The following is a 17,996-nucleotide window of genomic DNA, read 5'->3' as shown; positions in this document are numbered from 1 at the left end:
GACACAGGTGAAGTAGGAGAATCGAAAAGATAATCCATATGCCGTGCTTAATATCGCCAACGGCATTGTGCCATAATATTCTAGCATGCGATTGCGGAACAGTGTCAGCAGCTGCAGGGCGGGAGGTTGCATAGGAGGGACATCCATATTTAAAAATGTAAAAAAGCACAAGAGCGTCCGCTGGTAATGCAAGTAAAAATGGCAATCCACGAAGCAGAGTGGAAAAAATCGAATGAAAGAAAGCAGGGATGACTCCAAAGATTTTCTCAAATGAAGTCACGAGACCACTGGTAACAACTTTAAAAAAGTGCGCCAGGGCCTTTGTGGAGGATGCGTTAGAGATAGTCCGAACCATCTTGCTGAAATGGAAAGGCAAATCTGAATTGAAAAGGGTCTGCACCTCTGTACGGGTGTTCGCTATGTGAAGCACGAAAGTTTCACGGGCCGAACTCAAGGCCACCTCTCTCTGAGACAAAAGAGCTCTTATTCTTGCCATGCCGTTGAAATCTGCTCCCAAGGTTGGTATTTGTGGGGAGATTGAAAACTCCCTATGTTCATGTGTGGGAGGAAATAGAACATTTCTGCAGCAAATAACCCGTTCACTTACTGTTACGATAAAAGGAATACTTTTAATTAACCCAGAACAATCTTCATTATTGAGCATCAAATAACTACCATTTTCCAACAACTTGAACGTGGGGATGATAGCAGGAACTGGCGTGCCTTGCAACACGCAAGCCATATTTGGTCGGTGTTTGTTGCATGAACCGTGTAACTGTATGTGCCTACACATTAGTGAATGATCTAGCGTCTCAGTGCATTCCTCTCCATTCAGATAAACTTCTTGATCATCTTTGAAACATCTGTATGTGTATGGAAGCGACCAGACCTCATGAAGAAAAGCACTACCTAAAGGTTCATAACGACCTATTGGTATATATTTCATACAATTTGAAAACTTATATAAAGCAAAAGGCAGCGTTATTAAACCGTGGATAAGGCACGTTGCCAAAAAACCCGCAATCCTCTGCTGATGATGTCACTGAGCATGTCATGAATGATGTAATATGTGACATCATCAGCAGTGGATTACGGGTAATAGTATCTCTAGTTTACTCCCCTATAGCTGTCTTTCTTTTAACATAAGTGTCTGTTTCCTTCCCTTATACTTACTGTTTTTGGTTCGCTTCCGGTTCGCGTACCGGCGAGCGAACTGGGAAGCGAACTAAGAGAAATAGAGGTTGGCACAGTTCCAAATATTGTACCAATTTTTTAATAACGGGGAGGTAGTTCTGAAAAGAACTTTTTTTTTAATTGTTTTTGTTGTTTTATATTTTTTTTATTATTTTTCGGAACATTTTTTTACTTTTTTTGAATTTTTATATTTTTTTGGGTTTTTCTTGGAGGGGGCAATGAAAACGATTCATTGTAAAGGGCTCAACAGGAGCAACAAAACAAAAAAAGAAGTATTTATTATTTTGGGCGTTTCGTACAAACTTGTATATGATAGTCAATAGCTCTGTTGATCAGAGTGATGCTTCTTTCTCCGTAGGAAATGAATCCATCGCAAAATACGCAGATGTGTTTTACTTCACCAAATTTCATTTGTATATTTGGCACCATCTCCCTGCCCTCTGGTCCCGTTACTTCCGGTACAACAGATCTTCTGGCCATAATAGGGAGATTATCTAGGTCGTTCCGAAACTGTGCAGCACTGTAGTTGTTAGGATGCCACCTAGTCATATGGCGATGCATTGTGTAGTTTCCGAAACTGTATTTTTTCTCGGTTCCTCTGGACAGTCTATCTTGACATATAAGGCAAGTTACGTATCTTGCATTTACTTTTTTCTGACCTTTGGAAATTTTAAAAAATTGCCAAATTAAGTTTTCTTTCCGGTGAGACGTCCTGGGCTGCTCAGGCAAAAACTGCCTCTCTTCGTGCTCGTCGTCCTGTTCCTCTTCTTCCTCTTCTTGTTGAATTATAACTTGAGCAGGTGGTCCACTCTTCCTTGGATGTGGTGGAGGTGGTGGGGAAGCACCAGCTGAAGCTACTAAAGAAGCCATTGCTCAGTGATCACAAAGGGTCTTTCTCTCACAATGATGAAAGTCAGAGTGAGGAAAGAAGGAGGGATTTTCGTCATTTGGGAAAAACAAGAGTTCTCAACCAATGAAAAGTGTTCATTTTAGATTATATGACCTAGTCTTACATCATTAGGAAACCAAAAGTGAAATGAACCAATGAAAAGTGTTATTACCAAGTCACATGACCTGCTGTGTTTACGTTAAGCGCTTTGCAGGGCCTCCCGGTTTGCTTCCAGAAACCTGCGCTTTGCGACTCGCTTCGCGTACCAGTTCGCTAATGTAGCACGTCATATGACGTATCACGTGACAACGCGAAACGTCATGCGGACGGGAGGCGTCACGATGTTGTTTTCTAACGCGGCAGTTGCGGTAAAGAAACGTTTACCGGCTCGCGGTCTATTTCGCGGCATCAAGGTCAGCTAACGGGAAGCTTCCCGATTCGCGAAGCGGGAACGAAGAAAAAAAAATATTTTAAAAAAAAATTATTCATAAACATATAAAATATATTTTTGGATTTAAAGAAGAATACATTTTACAGCTACAGATATTAGCTGTTAAAAAACCAATGAAATTCACTGAAAAAACCATAGGTTATAGACCATATATAGTTAGGAATTAGCATTTACAAAACCTTGAAAATTCACTGAAAAAACCATAGGTTATAGACCATATATAGTTAGGAATTAGCATTTACAAAACCTTATTTTACTCACACAAAACCATTGAAATTCCATATATAGTTAGTTGCACTAACTATATATCGCGCACCCGCAATCCACTGCTGATGATGTCACATATTACATCATTCATGACATGGTCAGTGACATCACTGATGACATCACTGATGACATCTCAAATGACATCACTGATGACATCACTGATGACATCTCATTTGACATCAATGACCACATCACTGATGATATCATTCATGTGACAATACAATGCATCTCCTCACATTTTAATATAACCTCAGTTTCACCCAGTGTTAAATACAGAGTATAATTTTTGAAACCATTGACACACCAATACTAGTTACTACATACGCACTCACTGATTCCTACGTCTACACACACCTTCACTCATTCACCCATACAATCATTCATACATACAATCACTCATCTTTACAACACTATCATATGCACTCATACACCTATACAGACAGTCACAGTCTGCCACTCATCCATGGAGTTACTCACTCACCTAGTCAGTCATGTAAAGAATCAATGACACTTCCATTTTCTTGTCTATACAGTTAAACATAGAGCACCTTACATTTTCAAACATATACTAACACATACTTACCTTCTTATACAATCATTGATACAAGTACACATTGATCTGCACAGAGTCACACACCTCCCAGCCAGCCACACACACACTCAGTCTCCCATACAAATACTTGGGCAATCAATCAATAACCCATATAGTTACTCATACAGCTACTGATCAACACATGCAGCAGTTTACAGAACAACAGACATAATGATGCACAAATTAAGACAGTTTAGTCACTAACCCATGCACTCAGTGAGACACATTTAATCACTCACTCATACAGTTAGTCATGCACCTACTAAATCCTTCGTCCAGACACTTACACATCCACTCAATCTTCAATATGTAAGACATATTTAAACTTTACAGAAACAAAAAATCACTGGATGTTGTTATCAGTCATGTCATCAGTGATGTCATTTGAGATGTCATCAGTGATGTCATCAGTGATGTCACTGACCATGTCATGAATGATGTAATATGTGACATCATCAGCAGTGGATTGCGGGTGCGCGATATATAGTTAGTGCAACTAACTATATATGGAATTTCAATGGTTTTGTGTGAGTAAAATAAGGTTTTGTAAATGCTAATTCCTAACTATATATGGTCTATAACCTATGGTTTTTTCAGTGAATATATATATATATATATTCTCGCTCCAAAGTGCCCACAGGACAAGCAGCAGTCCGACACCAGCGTTGAAGGTAAAACCTTTATTAGGTATGGGCAAAGTCTTGTTAGCTGCATCCATACCATGATGCAGGTCGTATGGTGCAGCCTGGATTGAGCGGGACATTTACCAATCCACTGGGGTATTTTAAGCATCATCATTGTGCAGAGCACCAACTACTCACTGGAGTTTGAAGATTAAACACCACAAAGACCAGCAGGCAGTGCGCCTGTAAACGCCCACTAAGGCGGACTATCGTAATGGGAACAGGTGTTCAAAACAAGTTGGCGCCTGCAGTGAGATTTAGCCTGTGACAAAGTGCTGAAGAAGCACGAAACGCGTCGGCTGTTCATTATCGGTGATGCCCGGACAACCATGCTGTAGCCTGCATTAAATAAACGTGAAGTTACCTACCTGTCGTGAGGCTTCTTTGAGGGGACAACTCTTGTGTGTGTGATGTTAATACGGCCAGTCCGCCGTGAAGGTGCCCAGCCGCTCAGCAGCGGTTAATGTTAACGCCAACCGGCGTGTAGCAGAGGACAGGAGGAGCGTGATGCAGGTCGTATGGTGCAGCCTGGATTAAGCGGGACATTTACCAACCCACTGGGGTATTTAAGCATTATTATTGTGCAGAGCACCAACTACTCACTGGAGTTTGAAGATTAAACACCACAAAGACCAGCAGGCAGTGCGCCTGTACACGCCCACTGAGGCGGACTATCGTAATGGGAACAGGTGTTTAAAACAAGTTGGCGCCTGCAGTGAGATTTAGCCTGTGACATAGTGCTGAAGAAGCGCGAAACGCGTCGGCTGTTCATTATCGGTGATGCCCGGACAACCATGCTGTAGCCTGCATTAAATAAACGTGAAGTTACCTACCTGTCGTGAGGCTTCTTTGAGGGGACAACTCTTGTGTGTGTGATGTTAATACGGCCAGTCCGCCGTGAAGGTGCCCAGCCGCTCAGCAGCGGTTAATGTTAACGCCAACCGGCGTGTAGCAGAGGACAGGAGTAGCGTGATGCAGGTCGTATGGTGCAGCCTGGATTAAGCGGGACATTTACCAACCCACTGGGGTATTTAAGCATTATTATTGTGCAGAGCACCAACTACTCACTGGAGTTTGAAGATTAAACACCACAAAGACCAGCAGGCAGTGCGCCTGTACACGCCCACTGAGGCGGACTATCGTAATGGGAACAGGTGTTTAAAACAAGTTGGCGCCTGCAGTGAGATTTAGCCTGTGACATAGTGCTGAAGAAGCGCGAAACGCGTCGGCTGTTCATTATCGGTGATGCCCGGACAACCATGCTGTAGCCTGCATTAAATAAACGTGAAGTTACCTACCTGTCGTGAGGCTTCTTTGAGGGGACAACTCTCGTGTGTGTGATATATATATATAAGGTGTTAAGGGGGTCGCTTTTGGAAAACCCTCTGACTGCCCCGCACGAAATCTGGACTGGGTGTAACTGCGGATGCGCAGTCCATACCTGAATGGGACTAAACCTTTACTTTACTGGTGTTCTTTGCTCCGCGACGGATGGAAATGCAAGGCAGGGGGAGAGGACCGTGAATGACTTCAGGAAATGCCCAGAACATTTGCCGCAATCCCTGCCTCACTACACAGCCTATCGGTCACTCACCTGGCAAAATGCACCGATGAATGAGGTCGCCGCCAGCTTGCAATGGACGCTGCATGCTGGGAAATGTTGTTCACCTGTGGAAACAGAGGCGATTCCAGGCCGTGTTTTTGAGGCAGCCCACACTACTTCAGGCGGTGGGAAGGACATACTCTTTTAAAAGCGGGACTGCAAGCAACAGTGGCGAATTACTAACCAGGGGGGCATTTTGAGAAAGGAAAGCAAACCCCCGAAACGCGTCAATGCCCATGGTTTACCAATAAAGAATTGAAGTCACCACGAACCTCGAGTGCCGCCTCAAGTCTTCTTCTTCTGGGGCAGACTTCCTTTGGAAAAAAAAAAAAATATATATATATATATATATGGATGTACGACATTACAACGCATGCTTTTACCACGCATGCTTTTACATCGCAAGTTTTACAACGCATACCATTACAACGCATAGTGCTTTGGGGCGCTGGATAGTGAATTATTTAATTTACTATTCCAACTCCAGTCCCCGTGGATATTAGGGAAGGTGTTGGATAGTAAATTAAATATATTCCCTATCCTAGAGCGCCCCCCAGCGCAATGCGTTGTAAGGGTTTGCGTTGTAAAAGCTGCGATGTAAAAGCATTGCGTGGTAAAAGTTGCATTGTAAGTGATGTTTCCCATATATATATATATATATATATATATATATATATTCTCGCTCCAAAGTGCCCACAGGACAAGCAGCACTCCGACACCAGCGTTAAAGGTAAAACCTTTATTAGGTATGGGCAAAGTCTTGTTAGCTGCATCCATACAGCCCTTAATCACCATCCGCCTGAAGCGTTTCGAAATATAGCTTCTTCCTCAGAGGCGTGGCAAAGGAAGTGCATCACTCGCAGTTCTCATATCGATATTCTATGCCAAGATGCATTATGGGAACTGTGGTGTCTTTTTTTAAACCCTGGATGGGGGCACAAATCAACTGTTGGATTAAGAGTACTTGGATAGAACTCCGCCGTCAAAAATTTGCCCTCAATCCTAAGCTGCTGTCCCGCAGAGCGACTCGGTTGGATACCGAGCCGCACGGCCCCCGAGAGTATTAGGGCGGTGCTCGCTTCACGGCTGGGCGGCCGTGTACAGATTCTCGCTCCAAAGTACCCACAGGACAAGCAGCACTCCGACACCAGCGTTGAAGGTAAAACCTTTATTAGGTATGGGCAAAGTCTTGTTAGCTGCATCCATACAGCCCTTAATCACCATCCGCCTGACCCGTTTCGAAATATATCTTCTTCCCAGAGGCGTGGCAAAGGAAGTGCATCACTCGCAGTTCTCATATCGATATTCTATGCCAAGATGCATTATGGGAACTGTGGTGTCTTCTTTTAAACCCTGGATGGGTGCACAAATCAACTGCTGGATTAAGAGTACTTGGATAGAACACCGCTGTCAAAAATTTGCCCTCAATCCTAAACTGCTGTCCCGCAGAGCGACTCGATTGGATACCGAGCCTCATGGCCCCCGAGAGTATTAGGGCAGTGCTCGCTTCACCGCTGGGCGGCCGTGTACAGATTCTCGCTCCAAAGTGCCCACAGGACAAGCAGCACTCCGACACCAGCGTTGAAGGTAAAACCTTTATTAGGTATGGGCGAAGTCTTGTTAGCTGCATCCATACAGCCCTTAATCATCATCCGCCTGACGCGTTTCGAAATATATCTTCTTCCTCAGAGGCGTGGCAAAGGAAGTGCATCACCCGCAGTTCTCATATCGATATTCTATGTCAAGATGCATTATGGGAACTGTGGTGTCTTCTTTTAAACCCTGGATGGGTGCACAAATCAACTGCTGGATTAAGAGTACTTGGATTGAACTCCGCCGTCAAAAATTTACCCTCAATCCTAACCTGCTGTCCCGCAGAGCGACTCGGTTGGATACCGAGCCGCACGGCCCCCCGAGAGTATTAGGGCGGTGCTTGCTTCACGGTTGGGCGACCGTGTACAGATTCTCGCTCCAAAGTGCCCACAGGACAAGCAGCACTCCGACACCAGCGTTGAAGGTAAAACCTTTATTAGGTATAGGCGAAGTCTTGTTAGCTGCATCCATACAGCCCTTAATCATCATCCGCCTGACGCGTTTCGAAATATATCTTCTTCCTCAGAGGCGTGGCAAAGGAAGTGCATCACCCGCAGTTCTCATATCGATATTCTATGTCAAGATGCATTATGGGAACTGTGGTGTCTTCTTTTAAACCCTGGATGGGTGCACAAATCAACTGCTGGATTAAGAGTACTTGGATAGAACTCCGCCGTCAAAAATGTGCCCTCAATCCTAAGCTGCTGTCCCGCAGAGCGACTCGGTTGGATACCAAGCCGCACGGCCCCCGAGAGTATTAGGGCGGTGCTCGCTTCACGGCTGGGCGGCCGTGTACAGATTCTCGCTCCAAAGTGCCCACAGGACACGCAGCACTCCGACACCAGCGTTGAAGGTAAAACCTTTATTAGGTATGGGCAAAGTCTTGTTAGCTGCATCCATACAGCCCTTAATCACCATCCGCCTGACGCGTTTCGAAATATATCTTCTTCCCAGAGGCGTGGCAAAGGAAGTGCATCACTTGCAGTTCTCATATCGATATTCTATGCCAAGATGCATTATGGGAACTGTGGTGTCTTCTTTTAAACCCTGGATCGGTGCACAAATCAACTGCTGGATTAAGAGTACTTGGATAGAACTCTGCCGTCAAAAATATGCCCTCAATCCTAAGCTGCTGTCCCGCAGAGCGACTCGGTTGGATACCGAGCCACACGGCCCCCGAGAGTATTAGGGCGGTGCTCGCTTCAGGGCCGTGTACAGATTCTCGCTCCAAAGTGCCCACAGGACAAGCAGCACTCCGACACCAGCGTTGAAGGTAAAACCTTTATTAGGTATAGGCAAAGTCTTGTTAGCTGCATCCATACAACACTTAATCACCATCCGCCTGACGCATTTCGAAATATATCTTCTTCCTCTGAGGCGTGGCAAAGGAAGTGCATCACTCGCAGTTCTCATATCGATATTCTATGCCAAGATGCATTATGGGAACTGTGGTGTCTTCTTTTAAACCCTGGATGGGTGCACAAATCAACTGCTGGATTAAGAGTACTTGGATTGAACTCCGCCGTCAAAAATGTACCCTCAATCCTAAGCTGCTGTCCCGCAAAGCGACTCGGTTGGATACCGAGCCGCACGGCCCCCCGAGAGTATTAGGGCGGTGCTCGCTTCACGGTTGGGCGGCCGTGTACAGATTCTCGCTCCAAAGTGCCCACAGGACAAGCAGCACTCCGACACCAGCGTTGAAGGTAAAACCTTTATTAGGTATAGGCAAAGTCTTGTTAGCTGCATCCATACAGCCCTTAATCACCATCCGCATGACGCGTTTCGAAATATATCTTCTTCCTCTGAGGCGTGGCAAAGGAAGTGCATCACTCGCAGTTCTCATATCGATAATCTATGCCAAGATGCATTATGGGAACTGTGGTGTCTTCTTTTAAACCCTGGATGGGTGCACAAATCAACTGCTGGATTAAGAGTACTTGGATAGAACTCCGCCGTCAAAAATTTGCCCTCAATCCTAAACTGCTGTCCCGCAGAGCGACTCGGTTGGATACCGAGCCGCACGTCCCCCGAGAGTATTAGGACGGTGCTCGCTTCACGGCTGGGCGGCCGTGTACAGATTCTCGCTTCAAAGTGCCCACAGGACAAGCAGCACTCCGACACTAGCGTTGAAGGTAAAACCTTTATTAGGTACGGGCAAAGTCTTGTTAGCTGCATCCATACAGCCCTTAATCACCATCTGCCTGACGCGTTTCGAAATATATCTTCTTCCTCAGAGGCAGGGCAAAGGAAGTGCATCACCCGCAGTTCTCATATGGATATTCTATGCCAAGATGCATTATGGGAACTGTAGTGTCTTCTTTTAAACCCTGAATGGGTGCACAAATCAACTGCTGGATTAAGAGTACTTGGATAGAACTCCGCCGTCAAAAATTTGCCCTCAATCCTAAGCTGATGTCCCGCAGAGCGACTCGGTTGGATACCGAGCCGCACGGCCCCCGAGAGTATTAGGGCGGTGCTCGCTTCACGGCTGGGAGGCCGTGTACAGATTCTCGCTCCAAAGTGCCCACAGGACAAGCAGCACTCCGACACCAGCGTTGAAGGTAAAACCTTTATTAGGTATGGGCAAAGTCTTGTTAGCTACATCCATACAGCCCTTAATCACCATCCGCCTGACGCGTTTCGAAATATATCTTCTTCCTCAGAGGCATTGCATAGGAAGTGCATCACTTGCAGTTCTCATATCGATATTCTATGCCAAGATGCATTATGGGAACTGTGGTGTCTTCTTTTAAACCCTGGATGGGTGCACAAATCAACTGCTGGATTAAGAGTACTTGGATAGAACTCCGCCGTCAAAAATATGCCCTCAATCCTAAGCTGCTGTCCCGCAGAGCGACTCGGTTGGATACCGAGCCGCACGGCCCCCGAGAGTATTAGGGCGGTGCTCGCTTCACGGCTGGGCGGCCGTGTACAGATTCTCGCTCCAAAGTACCCACAGGACAAGCAGCACTCCGACACCAGCGTTGAAGGTAAAACCTTTATTAGGTATGGGCAAAGTCTTGTTAGCAGCATCCATACAGCCCTTAATCACCATCCGCCTGACCCGTTTCGAAATATATCTTCTTCCTCAGACGCGTGGCAAAGGAAGTGCATCACTCGCAGTTCTCATATCGATATTCTATGCCAAGATGCATTATGGGAACTGTGGTGTCTTCTTTTAAACCCTGGATGGGTGCACAAATCAACTGCTGGATTAAGAGTACTTGGATAGAACTCCGCCGTCAAAAATTTGCCCTCAATCCTAAACTGCTGTCCCGCAGAGCGACTCGATTGGATACCGAGCCTCACGGCCCCCGAGAGTATTAGGGCGTTGCTCGCTTCACGGCTGGGCGGCCGTGTACAGATTCTCGCTCAAGAGTGCCCACAGGACAAGCAGCACTCCGACACCAGCGTTGAAGGTAAAACCTTTATTAGGTATAGTCAAAGTCTTGTTAGCTGCATCCATACAGCCCTTAATCACCATCTGCCTGACGCGTTTCGAAATATATCTTCTTCCTCTGAGGCGTGGCAAAGGAAGTGCATCACTCGCAGTTCTCATATCGATATTCTATGCCAAGATGCATTATGGGAACTGTGGTGTCTTCTTTTAAACCCTGGATGGGTGCACAAATCAACTGCTGGATTAAGAGTACTTGGATAGAACTCCGCCGTCAAAAATTTGCCCTCAATCCTAAGCTGATGTCCCGCAGAGCTACTCGGTTGGATACCGAGCCGCACGGCCCCGAGAGTATTAGGGCGGTGCTCGCTTCACGGCTGGGCGGCCGTGTACAGATTCTCGCTCCAAAGTGCCCACAGGACACGCAGCACTCCGACACCAGCGTTGAAGGTAAAACCTTTATTAGGTATGGGTAAAGTCTTGTTAGCTGCATCCATACAGCCCTTAATCACCATCCACCTGACGCGTTTCGAAATATATCTTCTTCCTCAGAGGCATGGCAAAGGAAGTGCATCACTTGCAGTTCTCATATCAATATTCTATGCCAAGATGCATTATGGGAACTGTGGTGTCTTCTTTTAAACCCTGGATGGGTGCACAAATCAACTGCTGGATTAAGAGTACTTGGATAGAACTCCGCCGTCAAAAATATGCCCTCAATCCTAAGCTGCTGTCCCGCAGAGCGACTCGGTTGGATACCGAGCCGCACGCCGCCCGAGAGTATTAGGGCGGTGCTCGCTTCACGGCCGTGTACAGATTCTCGCTCAAGAGTGCCCACAGGACAAGCAGCACTCCAACACCAGCGTTGAAGGTAAAACCTTTATTAGGTATAGGCAAAGTCTTGTTAGCTGCATCCATACAGCCCTTAATCACCATCCGCCTGAAGCGTTTCAAAATATATCTTCTTCCTCAGAGGCGTGGCAAAGGAAGTGCATCACTCGCAGTTCTCATATCGATATTCTATGCCAAGATGCATTATGGGAACTGTGGTGTCTTCTTTTAAACCCTGGATGGGGGCACAAATCAACTGTTGGATTAAGAGTACTTGGATAGAACTCCGCTGTCAAAAAGTTGCCCTCAATCCTAAACTGCTGTCCCGCAGAGCGACTCGGTTGGATACCGAGCCGACGGCCCCCGAGAGTATTAGGGCGGTGCTCGCTTCACGGTTGGGCGGCCGTGTACAGATTCTCACTCCAAAGTGCCCACAGGACAAGCAGCACTCCGACACCAGCGTTGAAGATAAAACCTTTATTAGGTATAGGAAAAGTCTTGTTAGCTGCATCCATACAGCCCTTAATCACCATCCGCCTGACGCGTTTCGAAATATATCTTCTTCCTCTGAGGCGTGGCAAAGGAAGTGCATCACTCGCAGTTCTCATATCGATATTCTATGCCAAGATGCATTATGGGAACTGTGGTGTCTTCTTTTAAACCCTGGATGGGTGCACAAATCAACTGCTGGATTAAGAGTACTTGGATAGAACTCCGCCGTCAAAAATTTGCCCTCAATCCTAAACTGCTGTCCCGCAGAGCGACTCGGTTGGATACCGAGCCGCACGGCCCCCGAGAGTATTAGGGTGGTGCTCGCTTCACCGCTGGGCGGCCGTGTACAGATTCTCGCTCCAATGTGCCCTCAGGACAAGCAGCACTCCGACACTAGCGTTGAAGGTAAAACCTTTATTAGGTATGGGCAAAGTCTTGTTAGCTGCATCCATACAGCCCTTAATCACCATCCGCCTGATGCGTTTCGAAATATATCTTCTTCCTCAGAGGCGTGGCAAAGGAAGTGCATCACTCGCAGTTCTCATATCGATATTCTATGCCAATATGCATTATGGGAACTGTGGTGTCTTCTTTTAAACCCTGGATGGGTGCACAAATCAACTGCTGGATTAAAAGTACTTAGATAGAACTCCGCCGTCAAAAATTTGCCCTCAATCCTAAGCTGCTGTCCCGCAGAGCGACTCGGTTGGATACCGAGCCGCACGGCCCCCGAGAATATTAGGGCGGTGCTCGCTTCAAGGCTGGGCGGCGGTGTACAGATTCTTGCTCCAAAGAGCCCACAGGACAAGCAGCACTCCGACACCAGCGTTGAAGGTAAAACCTTTATTAGGTATGGGCAAAGTCTTGTTAGCTGCATCCATACAGCCCTTAATCACCATCCGCCTGACGCGTTTCGAAATATATCTTCTTCCCAGAGGCGTGGCAAAGGAAGTGCATCACTCGCAGTTCTCATATCGATATTCTATGCCAAGAGCAATTATGGGAACTGTGGTGTCTTCTTTTAAACCCTGGATGGGTGCACAAATCAACTGCTGGATTAAGAGTACTTGGATAGAACTCCGCCGTCAAATATTTGCCCTCAATCCTCAGCTGCATTCCCGCAGAACGACTCGGTTGGATACCGAGCCGCACGGCCCCGAGAGTATTAGGGCGGTGCTCGCTTCATGGCTGGGCGGCCGTGTACAGATTCTCGCTCCAAAGTGCCCACAGGGCAAGCAGCACTCCGACACCAGGGTTGAAGGTAAAACCTTTATTAGGCATGGGCAAAGTCTTGTTAGCTGCATCCATACAGCCCTTAATCACCATCCGCCTGACGCGTTTTAAAATATATCTTCTTCCTCAGAGGCGTGGCAAAGGAAGTGCTTCACTCGCAGTTCTCATATTGATATTCTATGCCAAGATACATTATGGGAACTGTGGTGTCTTCTTTTAAACCCTGGATGGGTGCACAAATCAACTGCTGGATAAAGAGTACTTGGATAGAACTCCGCCGTCAAAAATTTGCCCTCAATCCTAAGCTGCTGTCCCGCAGAGCGACTCGGTTGGATACCGAGCCGCACGGCCTCCGAGAGTATTAGGGCGGTGCTCGCTTCACGGCCGTGTACAGATTCTCTCTCAAGAGTGCCCACAGGACAAGCAGCACTCCAACACCAGCGTTGAAGGTAAAACCTTTATTAGGTATGGGCAAAGTCTTGTTAGCTGCATCCATACAGCCCTTAATCACCATCTGCCTGACGCGTTTCGAAATATATCTTCTTCCTCAGAGGCGTGGCAAAGGAAGTGCATCACTTGCAGTTCTCATATCGATATTCTATGCCAAGATGCATTATGGGAACTGTGGTGTCTTCTTTTAAACCCTGGATGGGTGCACAAATCAACTGCTGGATTAAGAGTACTTGGATAGAACTCCGCCTTCAAAAATATGCCCTAAATCCTAAGCTGCTGTCCCGCAGAGCGACTCGGTTGGATACCGAGCCGCACGGCCCCCGAGAGTATTAGGGCGGTGCTCGCTTCACGGCCGTGTACAGATTCTCGCTCAAGAGTGCCCACAGGACAAGCAGCACTCCAACACCAGCGTTGAAGGTAAAACCTTTATTAGGTATGGGCAAAGTCTTGTTAGCTGCATCCATACAGCCCTTAATCACCATCCGCCTGAAGCGTTTCGAAATATATCTTCTTCCTCAGAGGCGTGGCAAAGGAAGTGCATCACTCGCAGTTCTCATATCGATATTCTATGCCAAGATGCATTATGGGAACTGTGGTGTCTTCTTTTAAACCCTGGATGGTGGCACAAATCAACTGTTGGATTAAGAGTACTTGGATAGAACTCTGCCGTCAAAAAGTTGCCCTCAATCCTAAGCTGCTGTCCCACAGAGCGACTCGGTTGGATACCGAGCCGCACAGCCCCCGAGAGTATTAGGGCGGTGCTCGCTTTACGGCTGGGCGGCCGTGTACAGATTCTCGCTCCAAAGTACCCACAGGACAAGCAGCACTCCGACACCAGCGTTGAAGGTAAAACCTTTATTAGGTATGGGCAAAGTCTTGTTAGCTGCATCCATACAGCCCTTAATCACCATCCGCCTGACCCTTTCGAAATATATCTTCTTCCTCAGAGGCGTGGCAAAGGAAGTGCATCATTCGCAGTTCTCATATCGATATTCTATGCCAAGATGCATTATGGGAACTGTGGTGTCTTCTTTTAAACCCTGGATGGGTGCACAAATCAACTGCTGGATTAAGAGTACTTGGATAGAACTCCGCCGTCAAAAATTTGCCCTCAATCCTAAGCTGCTGTCCCACAGAGCGACTCGGTTGGATACCGAGCCGCACGGCCCCTGAGAGTATTAGGGCGGTGCTCGCTTCACGGCTGGGCGGCCGTGTACAGATTCTCGCTCCAAAGTACCCACAGGACAAGCAGCACTCCGACACCAGCGTTGAAGGTAAAACCTTTATTAGGTATGGGCAAAGTCTTGTTAGCTGCATCCATACAGCCCTTAATCACCATCCGCCTGACGCGTTTCGAAATATATCTTCTTCCTCAGAGGCGTGGCAAAGGAAGTGCATCACTCGCAGTTCTCATATCGATATTCTAGGCCAAGATGCATGATGGGAACTGTGGTGTCTTCTTTTGAACCCTGGATGGGTGCACAAATCAACTGCTGGATTAAGAGTACTTGGATAGAACTCCGCCGTCAAAAATTTGCCCTCAATCCTAAGCTGATGTCCCGCAGAGCTACTCGGTTGGATACCGAGCCGCACGGCCCCCGAGAGTATTAGGGCGGTGCTCGCTTCACGGCTGGGCGGCCGTGTACAGATTCTCGCTCCAAAGTGCCCACAGGACACGCAGCACTCCGACACCAGCGTTGAAGGTAAAACCTTTATTAGGTATGGGCAAAGTCTTGTTAGCAGCATCCATACAGCCCTTAATCACCATCCGCCTGACGCGTTTCAAAATATATCTTCTTCCTCAGAGGTGTGGCAAAGGAAGTGCATCACTTGCAGTTCTCATATCAATATTCTATGCCAAGATGCATTATGGGAACTGTGGTGTCTTCTTTTAAACCCTGGATGGGTGCACAAATCAACTGCTGGATTAAGAGTACTTGGATAGAACTCCGCCGTCAAAAATATGCCCTCAATCCTAAGCTGCTGTCCCGCAGAGCGACTCGGTTGGATACCGAGCCGCACGGCCCCCGAGAGTATTAGGGCGGTGCTCGCTTCACGGCCGTGTACAGATTCTCGCTCAAGAGTGCCCACAGGACAAGCAGCACTCCAACACCAGCGTTGAATGTAAAACCTTTAGTAGGTATGGGCAAAGTCTTGTTAGCTGCATCCATACAGCCCTTAATCACCATCCGCCTGAAGCGTTTCTAAATATATCTTCTTCCTCAGAGGCGTGGCAAAGGAAGTGCATCACTTGCAGTTCTCATATCGATATTCTATGCCAAGATGCATTATGGGAACTGTGGTGTCTTCTTTTAAACCCTGGATGGGGGCACAAATCAACTGTTGGATTAAGAGTACTTGGATAGAACTCCGCCGTCAAAAAGTTGCCCTCAATACTAAGCTGCTGTCCCGCAGAGCGACTCGGTTGGATACCGAGCCGCGCGGCCCCCGAGAGTATTAGGGCGGTGCTCGCTTCACGGCTGGGCGGCCGTGTACAGATTCTCGCTCCAAAGTACCCACAGGACAAGCAGCACTCCGACACCAGCGTTGAAGGTAAAACCTTTATTGGGTATGGGCAAAGTCTTGTTAGCTGCATCCATACAGCCCTTAATCACCATCCGCCTGACCCGTTTCGAAATATATCTTCTTCCTCAGAGGCGTGGCAAAGGAAGTGCATCACTCGCAGTTCTCATATCGATATTCTAGGCCAAGATGCATTATGGGAACTGTGGTGTCTTCTTTTAAACCCTGGATGGGTGCACAAATCAACTGCTGGATTAAGAGTACTTGGATTGAACTCCGCCGTCAAAAATTTACCCTCAATCCTAAGCTGCTGTCCCGCAGAGCGACTCGGTTGGATGCCGAGCCGCACGTCCCCCGAGAGTATTAGGGCGGTGCTCGCTTCACGGCTGGGCGGCCGTGTACAGATTCTCCCTCCAAAGTGCCCACAGGACAAGCAGCACTCCGACACTAGCGTTGAAGGTAAAACCTTTATTAGGTATGGGCAAAGTCTTGTTAGCTGCATCCATACAGCCCTTAATCACCATCCGCCTGACGGGTTTAGAAATATATCTTCTTCCTCAGAGGCGTGGCAAAGGAAGTGCATCACCCGCAGTTCTCATATCGATATTCTATGCCAAGATGCATTATGGGAACTGTGGTGTCTTCTTTTAAACCCTGGATGGGTGCACAAATTAACTGCTGGATTAAGAGTACTTGGATAGAACTCCGCCGTCAAAAATTTGACCTAAATCCTAAGCTGATGTCACGCAGAGCTACTCGGTTGGATACCGAGCCGCACGGCCCCCGAGAGTATTAGGGCGGTGCTCGCTTCACGGCTGGGCGGCCGTGTACAGATTCTCGCTCCAAAGTGCCCACAGGACAAGCAGCACTCCGACACCAGCGTTGAAGGTAAAACCTTTATTAGGTATGGGCAAAGTCTTGTTAGCTGCATCCATACAGCCCTTAATCACCATCCGCCTGACGCGTTTCGAAATATATCTTCTTCCTCAGAGGCGTGGCAAAGGAAGTGCATCACTTGCAGTACTCATATCGATATTCTATGCCAAAATGCATTATGGGAACTGTGGTGTCTTCTTTTAAACCCTGGATGGGTGCACAAATCAACTGCTGGATTAAGAGTACTTGGATGGAACTCTGCCGTCAAAAATATGCCCTCAATCCTAAGCTGCTGTCCCGCAGAGCGACTCGGTTGGATACCGAGCCTCACGGCCCCCGAGAGTATTAGGGCGGTGCTCGCTTCACGGCCGTGTACAGATTCTCGCTCAAGAGTGCCCACAGGACAAGCAGCACTCCAACACCAGCGTTGAAGGTATCACCTTTATTAGGTATAGGCAAAGTCTTGTTAGCTGCATCCATACAGCCCTTAATCACCATCCACCTGACGCATTTCGAAATATATCTTCTTCCTCAGAGGCGTGGCAAAGGAAGTGCATCACTCGCAGTTCTCATATCGATATTCTAGGCCAAGATGCATTATGGGAACTGTGGTGTTTTCTTTTAAACCCTGGATGGGTGCACAAATCAACTGCTGGATTAAGAGTACTTGAATTGAACTCCGCCGTCAAAAATTTACCCTCAATCCTAAGCTGCTGTCCCGCAGAGCGACTCGGTTGGATACCGAGCCGCACGGCCCCCGAGAGTATTAGGGCGGTGCTCGCTTCACGGTTGGGCGGCTGTGTACAGATTCTCGCTCCAAAGTGCCCACAGGACAAGCAGCACTCCGACTCCAGCGTTGATGGTAAAACCTTTATTAGGTATAGGCAAAGTCTTGTTAGCTGCATCCATACAGCCCTTA

This window comes from Lissotriton helveticus, chromosome 5_1, assembly GCF_964261635.1.
Source record: "Lissotriton helveticus chromosome 5_1, aLisHel1.1, whole genome shotgun sequence".
NCBI classification, from domain to species: Eukaryota; Metazoa; Chordata; class Amphibia; order Caudata; family Salamandridae; genus Lissotriton; species Lissotriton helveticus.
The sequence above is the reverse complement of the archived record's forward strand: the minus strand, read 5'-3'. Positions refer to the sequence as shown.